The sequence below is a fragment of the Macaca nemestrina genome, chromosome 4 (assembly GCF_043159975.1).
Source record: "Macaca nemestrina isolate mMacNem1 chromosome 4, mMacNem.hap1, whole genome shotgun sequence".
NCBI lineage: Eukaryota > Metazoa > Chordata > Mammalia > Primates > Cercopithecidae > Macaca > Macaca nemestrina.
The window spans coordinates 78,373,411-78,382,312 of record NC_092128.1 but is presented as its reverse complement, the minus strand read 5'-3'; the positions used below and the strand labels follow the sequence as shown (position 1 = coordinate 78,382,312).

General features: G+C 37.4%; 2 protein-coding genes across 2 annotated transcripts in view; one reads left to right on the top strand and one right to left on the bottom strand.

Annotated features, from left to right (window-relative positions):
• The window catches only part of LOC105475570 (UBAP1-MVB12-associated (UMA) domain containing 1), a 308,802-nt gene that overhangs the window by 11,804 nt on the left and 288,096 nt on the right, over positions 1 to 8,902 (bottom strand). The gene's annotated exons all lie outside the window — the stretch shown is intronic.
• LOC105475569 (collagen alpha-1(I) chain-like) overlaps positions 1 to 8,902 on the top strand; it is an 82,646-nt gene that overhangs the window by 28,327 nt on the left and 45,417 nt on the right. The window lies entirely within an intron of this gene.

Here is an 8,902-nt window from a genome sequence, read left to right as displayed (position 1 = left end):
TCCAACATCATTTACTAAATGATTCATCACTTTCTCTGTTACAATTACTTCATCATATACTATTTTTAAAAGTACAAAGTGATGCCTAAGCACTTTCTATTGGATGTTTAAGAGCTTCCTATTTAACTATCATTGTGGAAAGGGTTGTCACTTTCATACATTTCAATATCCTTTTGAGCAAGTCTAACTTCTTATTTCTTAATTTTCAGAATTCTATTATTAATAGTCCCATTTATTCTTCCAGATGAACCTCAGAACCATTTTATCAATTAAAAAATCCACTTGGATTTTGTTTGGGATTGTTTTAATCCTACAAATTAAATTGGGAGGAGTTTAACTTTATTATATTTAGCCAGAAACTTCACACACACACACACACACACACACACACACACACACACACACACACCCCTACTTATCATCAAGTCTTTTTTTAGCTGTAAGAAAAGAATAAGGAGCATATTTTGTGAAGGTCATTGCCAAATATTTTATATTTACATTCTTCTGATTTTTCTTAGACATTCTTTGTTATTCTTTCTCTGACATGGTTTTGATATAACAGTAATAATGTCTGTGGTAGAAAACTAAGAGAAATTAAGAAAGTAAATTGAATATAATCCTAACATCAACCCCCAGATCCCAACATTGTTAACTTTTTGTTGTACCTACTAAACACTTTTTTTTTTCCTGAGACAGGGTCTCAGTCTGTTGCCCAGGCTGCAGTGTAGTGGTACAATCATAGTTAACTGCAGCCTTGAACTCCCATCCTCAAGCCATCCTCCCTCCTTGACCTCCCAAGATGCTGGGATTATAGGCGTCACTTCTTATACTCTTATCTATGTGTATTTTTATATGTTCCTTATACAAATGAGATACCATGTTGTTCTGTAACCTTCTTCTTTCACCTGCTGTACCAGGAATATCTTTCCTATCAGTATGTATATTTTTAACACATCATCCGTCATTGCTGCATGCTCTTCCATTGTATAGATGTACCTTAATTTATTTAACCAGTTTCTTATGTGACCTTTGGTGTTTCCCAATTTCCAGCATGAAATAATGCCGTGATAAACATCTCTCATCTCCTCAACTCCAGAGATTTTTGGAATTTTATTTTTATTAAATATTTAATATATACAAAAATATTTATAAAACAAATGTTTAAGTGTTTTTAAAAACAATACAGTGATCACTTATGTAGCCACTATCCTAAGAAACACCACATCTAATCCTCTATGTGTCCCTCTCCAATCTCATCCTTCCTTACGCATCATTCCCTTTATTTTGTTTCTGTTTTACCGTATGCACATTTTTCCATATATGCCAAATGTCCCCCAAATGCCAAAGGAGCCAAGAAACCAAAGAAGGAGGCAAATAAATCCAACTTGTCAGTATTGGTTGATTTATTGAGAGAACTTACAGACAGAAGCATGGTCTTGGGTGGCCACAAGACAAGCAGATCTCCGCATTGTTAATCTTCAGAACCAGGGCTTTATACCACAGGGAAAAGGTATACGTGCTCCAGCAAGACAATGAAAGGCAACCCTCCAGAACAGGTGAGAATGCTATGTGCGTCACAGCCTATAATTTGTGCGATAACATCAAGGTTGCTTTGATCTAAAAGTAGGAGTACATGTTCGTACACTAAGGACAGTAACTAAAACAGAAATCAGGAGGCATTCATGGGACTGGGGCTAATCAGAAGTCAATATGGTTGATTAGCATCCAAGATGGAGTCACTTTTGTCTCCATATGCACATGTGCCTTAACATATATAATATGCGATTTTGCATGGTTTTGAACTATATAAATTGAAATTTTAATGCATAGATCTTTCTGTGACTTGCTTTTTCCACTCAATGTATTCCTGAGATGCATCCATGTTGTTGTGCATAGCTACAATGTGTGCATTTTTACTGTTATATAGTATTCAATTATATGAATATGCCATATTTTTAATCTATTCTCCTGTTAATGAATAGATTTTGGTATTACAAGTAGTGCTACTATGAACATCCTTGTACCTGTGTCACAGTACACGTGTATAAGAATTTCTCTTGGCCAAATATCAAGAGCGAAATTACTGGATCAAAGGCATGCACATTTTCAACCTTTTAGATAATGGCAAATTTTCTTCCAAAATGGTTGAAATAATTCACAGTCTCACTAACAGTGTATAAGAACTCAGTGGTTCCACATATTTTCTCATTCTTGTTATTTGACATTTTAAAACTTTTGTCAAACTAATGGGATTGAAATAATATGCCATTGTGGTTTTAATCTGCATTTCCCTGATTACAAATGAAGTTGAGCATATTTTCATATGTTTATTCACCATTTGTGTTCTCCCTTCAGTGAAGTACCCATTTAAATTCTTTTCCCACTTAAAATAAATTAGGCTTTTTTTTTTTTTTTTTATGGGCTTACAGTTTTCACGTAGGCTGGATGCTAATTATTTATCACAAAGGTACAGCAAATCCCCTCTCCCAGTTTGTGGCTCATCTTTTTCTCTCTTTAGTATCTCTTGATGTACAGAAGTTCTTAACTTTAATGTGGTTGACTTTAATAATTTCTTTTACTACCTGTGCTTTTCAGTATAGCTTCAGAAACCCTTCCCTTCCTTTAATTGAAAAGGGCATTCTCTTATATTATCTTTCAAAAGTTTTAAAGCTCTACCTAAAGTTAAGTCTCTAATCCATCTAGAATTGATTTTTTGGCATGTGGTGTGAGATAGGGGTTCAAACTGAGTTTTCCTGTAGGAATAACCAGTTGTTTCAGGATCATGTATTTAAAGCCTGTGCTTTTCCCAGCTGATTTTCAGCTCTGATCAGCCAGCTCTGATACATTTGACAAGCAACCTGCCAATTCCACTATCCACTCTTCAACCCTTCCTCCTTCAAAAAACCAAACCAAAACAAAACAAAACCTCGAAAAGAAAAACAAAACAAAACCTCGAAAAGAAAAACAAAACAAAACAAAAAACCCCATCTTGTTGGGATTTGAGTGTAACTGAATTAAATATATGGGCCAATTACAACAACAGTGAAAACTTTACAATATTGAATCTTCCTATCCATAAACATAGTATTTCTTTCTACTTGTTTAAACCACCTTTATGATTTTTTGTGTACAGATGTTATACATATTTTGTTAAATTTATCCCTAGGTATTTAATACATTTATAGTATTGTAAATGTTATCTGTTTTTATTTATAGCTATAAAGAAATTCATTTTTAAATTATTAACCTTATAAGTAGCAATTTTGCTAAAATGGCTTAATTCTAATTTTTATGTAGATTCTTTTGTATTTTCTGTGTAAAAAAATCATCATCTGCAAATGATGACTATGTAACTTTTCTGCCCATCTAATCCTTACAAATTGTATATAAATTTTGTATCATCTTTCTAGTACCTGACCAAAGTTTTTTGTGGGTAATATTCAGAAGCTTGTTATTTGTGTTGGGTGTCATTCATGGTGGTTTTGTTTCTTAACTGTGGATTCATATTTCTATGGGAATTCTTTGAAGCCTAGATTGAAGGGAGTTCATTTAAAGAGGATTTGCATTTGTTTCTGCCAGATGCCCACGGGTACTACTGAAGGAGGCCACTTTAAACTAAATTCTCAGCTTGAAGTTTTTCCAGACCACCCAGGTAGTGAAACTCAGGCAGCAAAACTCACACATAAGAGCTGGCTTGTACTTATAAACTTTCGGGGAGATTTTCCTTCTCCTTTACCCAGTGCCAAGTTTTAAGATAAGCAGATTTTCTTGTTGTCTGCTGTGGGGGCAATTTTGTTTCTGGTATACCCTTTCGAACTTTATGCAGGATGTTGTCTTTTAGACTACCCTCTTTGGGCTGGACCTGGGCTTTGTGACCTATTGTCCACATCTCACAAGCTGTGAACACTGGAGCTCAAGATCCCCTGGATCTGTCAAAACTGCTCAGTACCGAAGCCAGCATTAGCACCTCTGTCATCTTGCTAGGGCCTTGCTTTGAATTTGTTTTGGCCTTACTTTATTACGAGTTCATGGATGCATTTTAAAACATATTTCTATATTTTATTCATTGTTTTTAATTATTATCAATAGGAGGGTTGGTAAGGGTATCTAGTTTGCCAATGGTCCTCCATCCACCCCACTTCAGCTACCCTTTCTCATACCCTAGAGCTTTTCATTTCCAAAATCTGTTTCACCTCCTAAATTTCAACTCTCTACCCTATGGCCAACATCTCTTGTCTGAGTGCCTCTAATTTATCAGTTCTATGTTAAGAGTTATTCAACCCCATTAAGACTGCCAACCCATTCATCCCCATATGTTCATGTTTACTGTCCACCTTCTCAAATTCATCTTAAAATTATTATTATTATTATTATCATCATCATTATCATCATTATTTGAGACAGGGTCTTGCTCTGTCACCCAGGCTGGAGTGCAGTGCTACAGTTATAGCTCATTGCAACCTCAACTTCCTGGGCTCAAGTGATCCTCCTGCCTGTAGCCTCCTGCGTAGCTGGGACTGTAGATGTGCACCACCACACCTGGCTAAGTTTTTTATTTTTTGTGGAGACGAGGTCTCACTATGTTTCCCAAGCTGGTCTTGAACTTCTGAGCACAAGTGATTCTCCCGCCTCCCAAAGTGCTGGGATTACAAGCCTGAGCCACTGCGCCCAGCCTCAAATTCATTTTTATCCAGATTAGAATCTATGCAGGGTAACTGTGTTGCAAAATACAATGTGCCTTCTGCAATTGTGCCATGCTGGGGTACTGATCCTGTGTTCCATCATCATAATCACTCCCTTACACACACCTTCCACGCCCTTATTCCTTTCCCCTTCTAATATTGAATCTGGCAACAACTACTGATTAAACCGAAATCTACCCACCTACTCTGTACCTAGTTCTGGAAGATAACAAGCAACTATGCTGACTGATTTCCTTCAAAATGTATGTGGCTTCAGTATGCTCAAAAATCCTACTATATTTCTCTAGTCAGTTCACTCTATCACCTTTCAAAGCAACTGATTCACACCTTCCTCTCTGCAAATCCCTAGCCTTCCCTGAGCCTCTCCTTTCTCAATTGGTGGACTCTCTTCTATTCTGCTGGGGACAATAGAATCTAACAGTGGAGAACTTTCTCATTCACCCGCCACCAAATCCACTAAACTCACTGAATCTAAGTACTGTATATTCTTAGCTTTCCTTCTTGTAACTTTGATGAACTGTCAAAAAAGTGACAAATGCAAAAGTGAAAAATGCTTGAGTGCATGGATCCTATTTTTCCCCTCTACCTATCATTATATATCTCTCTCTGTCATTCTGTTTGTATTTTTGGTCTGAGAATGAGCATGTGCTGTCGAATATACATTTTTTTTTCTTAAAACAGGAGACTTCTGCTTCTGCGAAGATGTAATAGACATACTTTCCCCTATTCCTCCAGCTAAATCAAATGAAAACCTCTTGGCATTACATGTAAAAGGAATATCAAAACATTGAAAGGTGGAGAGAAGAAGGCAGACCAGATGGGGGGTTTGGAACCTGAGGAACAATATAGTAATAGTTACCTGTGGTTTTTGTTTGTTTGCCTCATATATCCCAGGCTTTGAGCTGAATAAGCTGGTAAGCCACAAACACCAACAGGCACAAACCAAAAAAAAAAAAAAAAAAAGCCTCAACAAAAGGAGGATCTGTCAAGCCAAAGAACCAGTAAAGTGTCTGCCTAGTAAAACAGAAAATTTTTAGACAATAACTACTCCTAAAATGACAAAAAACAAACAAACAAACAAAACTGTGGCCCTATTCCCATCCATGCTAACCAAGTCCTACTAGGAAGCCTAGACTATAACCCTCTGCTAGGCTACACTGAGACACCTCCCAACATGCTCTCCAAGGTGCTGTGAAAGAATGCTGCGTAGGGAGCGCCAGGCAGTAATGACACACACTTTCCTCCACCATCCCCCTCCCCAGTAGAGACCACATAAGGAGTTTGGACTTCCACCCCCACCCCCCACTGGGGAGCCATTAGAGGAGGCCTGGTAGAGCTTTAGTGTTTTCACCATGACGCAGTGGAAATGAGGCCACCTCCTCACCCAGGTATCAGTGGAGGCCTCATGTAGAGCAGTTATGAGGCACTCTACCCCTCCCTGCCAGGAAGGTATCAGTGGAGGCCCAGTGGGAAGCAGAATTCCAGCCCTGCCCGGCAGTAATGAGGAGCTGTCAAAGAGCATGGACTTTGCCTGCCTGGGTCATCTTTGCAACCTTAGTGCCTGGACACTGCTTGGCATATGACAGGGGCTAGTTGCACAATCTTGCTCCGGTCACTCATTCCTTCTGTACATCAATTTCCTCCTCAGAGGAAAATGAGAATGAACATAATAGTATCTACCTATAGGTTGTTGTGTGGAATAAATGAATTTTTACTCAATAAATCAATAAATGGGGAGTAAATAAAATGAATACATGGAAAGTTCCAAGTGTCCAAAACGTGAAGTGTCAGCCATTGCCGCTGCTGGTGTTGTCATTTATTCATTCCTCATTGGTTTACATGCCACTTAAATCTAACTTGTGTCACATCTCATGACTTTTGTAGTGTCTTCATTCTTATTTTCTATACATTCTGTAATTGCAATCTTATTTCCTCTTTATGCCCAAGAGATATGGAGAAGTGCATTTTTTTTATTTCCAAGTGAGCGGGAAATTTTGTTGAAATGTTTGTTACTGATTTGTAGTTTTATTATTCTGTGGTCAGAGAATATGTCTGTGAACTTCGTGTTTTAAGAGATTTATTGATGTTTTCTTTATAGTCTAGTACATAAGCTTTTTTTTATAAATAATTTCTTCAATTAAAATAATTTCTCCCTTTTTCCTCATTGTGAAGGCTTTTATGCTAGGGATATATCCCATAAACATACTTTCCAACACACCAAACTAGACAGTTAAATGAAATAAAAGCTTCAATCATGTTGGGTTAAAATGCTATATTCCTATTCGATTTGCAGTAAGCACAGATTGCAAAGTTCCCTAGAGGGAGAGAAATGGGAGTATGTACACCCAGCCTGCAGGTATGATTTGTTATTGTTCTTCTGCCTCTTTTCTCCCTCCAGTTTTCTTCTTGCAAAGAATTCCTTTAATTCCTAATTGTAGCAAACTGTAAAGTAGTCACAGTAATATTTCCGGTCTCACATGCTCTTCTAGGAACTTGCTACTTCTCATCAAGAAGTAGCGTCTATTCCTTTGTACTAGGGTGGACCTTTATGATTGCCTCAACAAAAAAAGGAATAGAGTGGAAGTCATGCTGTGTGACTTCCAAGATGGGTCAACTAGCAGACATGTGAATGAGCTTTCAAATAATCCCAGTCTTCAGCCTTGAAGTGAAGACCAGGGCCAAGCCAGCGCTACAGTGCCCTGTGTGAAATCTCTGATGCACAGACTCAGCGAGCATACTAAATGGTTGTGTTACATCATTGAGTTATGGGGTAATTTATTACTCAGCTACAGTAGCCAGGTCACTAAGGACCCCAACTTATCAGAGGATTTCATGTAGAAGGAGGGTGTTATGATGAGAAAACATTAGACTAGGACCTGAGAGACTTGGGTTGTAAGCTGGATTAGCTCATAACTGGCTATGGGTCCTTGACTAAATCATGTAACCTTTCTGGGTCTTAATATCCACATCTGTCAAAGAAGGCATCTGAACGTTTTAGGCTTCTTCAACTTCTACCATTAAATATCTCAATATAGAATATTTAATATTATAAATGTTCTTATATTGGAAATATTCTGTTTCTTGAGATGCTGAATATCTATTTTTCATCAATGCTAGCCTTGATTTTACAGAGCAATCTTATTTCTCTCATTTCCACATTATTGGAAATAATTTTCCAAAATATTGGCAGTAGAGAATACAATCATTTTTATCAGCCCAAATTTAGCATAAATTAAGTTAGAAAGCTGGGTAGGCATTTGATGGAGAACAGAGGGTTCCCCAGTCTCAGTCCACGGTAATACATTAACCACTACTCTGATTTTTATATTGTTCAGTGATTTCTGCCTACTATTTTGGGTGTTCTTTGTTAGTTACCATGTAACAAGCTGCCAGAATATGTTCACTGAGATTTTACTGTCTCTGTCTAGATCTAGCAGTTGGAGAATTTTAAGTATACCTTCCAAAGCTAAATCTGCTACGAGATAAGTAAGGCTGGTTTCTCATCAGTTGTAATTCTCTGAAAGTTGCATTGTTAGGAGGAGTCAGCTATTATTCCATGTACTGTATTCCAGAAGCAGCTATAGCAAGTGCTTAATACGTGCTTTCCAATACACAATACTCCAAGGTCCCTAGAGTGGGATGACTTGGTACAGCTGCCCCAAGTCAATATTCAGGGAACCTAGTTGTTCTGGCAGCTTGTCAGTGACTCAAGGAGCACCAGCTGTTGCCTGTAACATGCTTGTAACACCCTTGCCGAAAACAGTCTTAACCTGCCTCCCCTTCCTGGACTCACCAGAATTAGTAAGTCTCTATTCCCTTTGTATCGTAATGCTCCCTGACACAGAACAAAATCAGTAGGCTACTTACTCTCTGATATGAATTATGTGCTCCCTGAGAAGCAGTTGTTATTTCCTAAATCTGTTGATGACAGTTGTATTTTATTATAATAATGATGTGATTTCATTAAATATTATATAAATCAATAAAATATGAAAACAAAAGAGCTGTTTCTATGAATACAAGTTGAAAGCATCACAAAATGTGAGTAATAAAGCTGCAAAAGATTGTGGAAAAAAATCTAGAAGGATACTGTGCTCAGATCTCTTCCCATTTCTCTATAAGCTCTCACTCTCCTTTAAAGAAATCCATACTTTAAATCTTAGTTAATATGTAAGAGGTGTGCTTTATTCAAGAGTGAT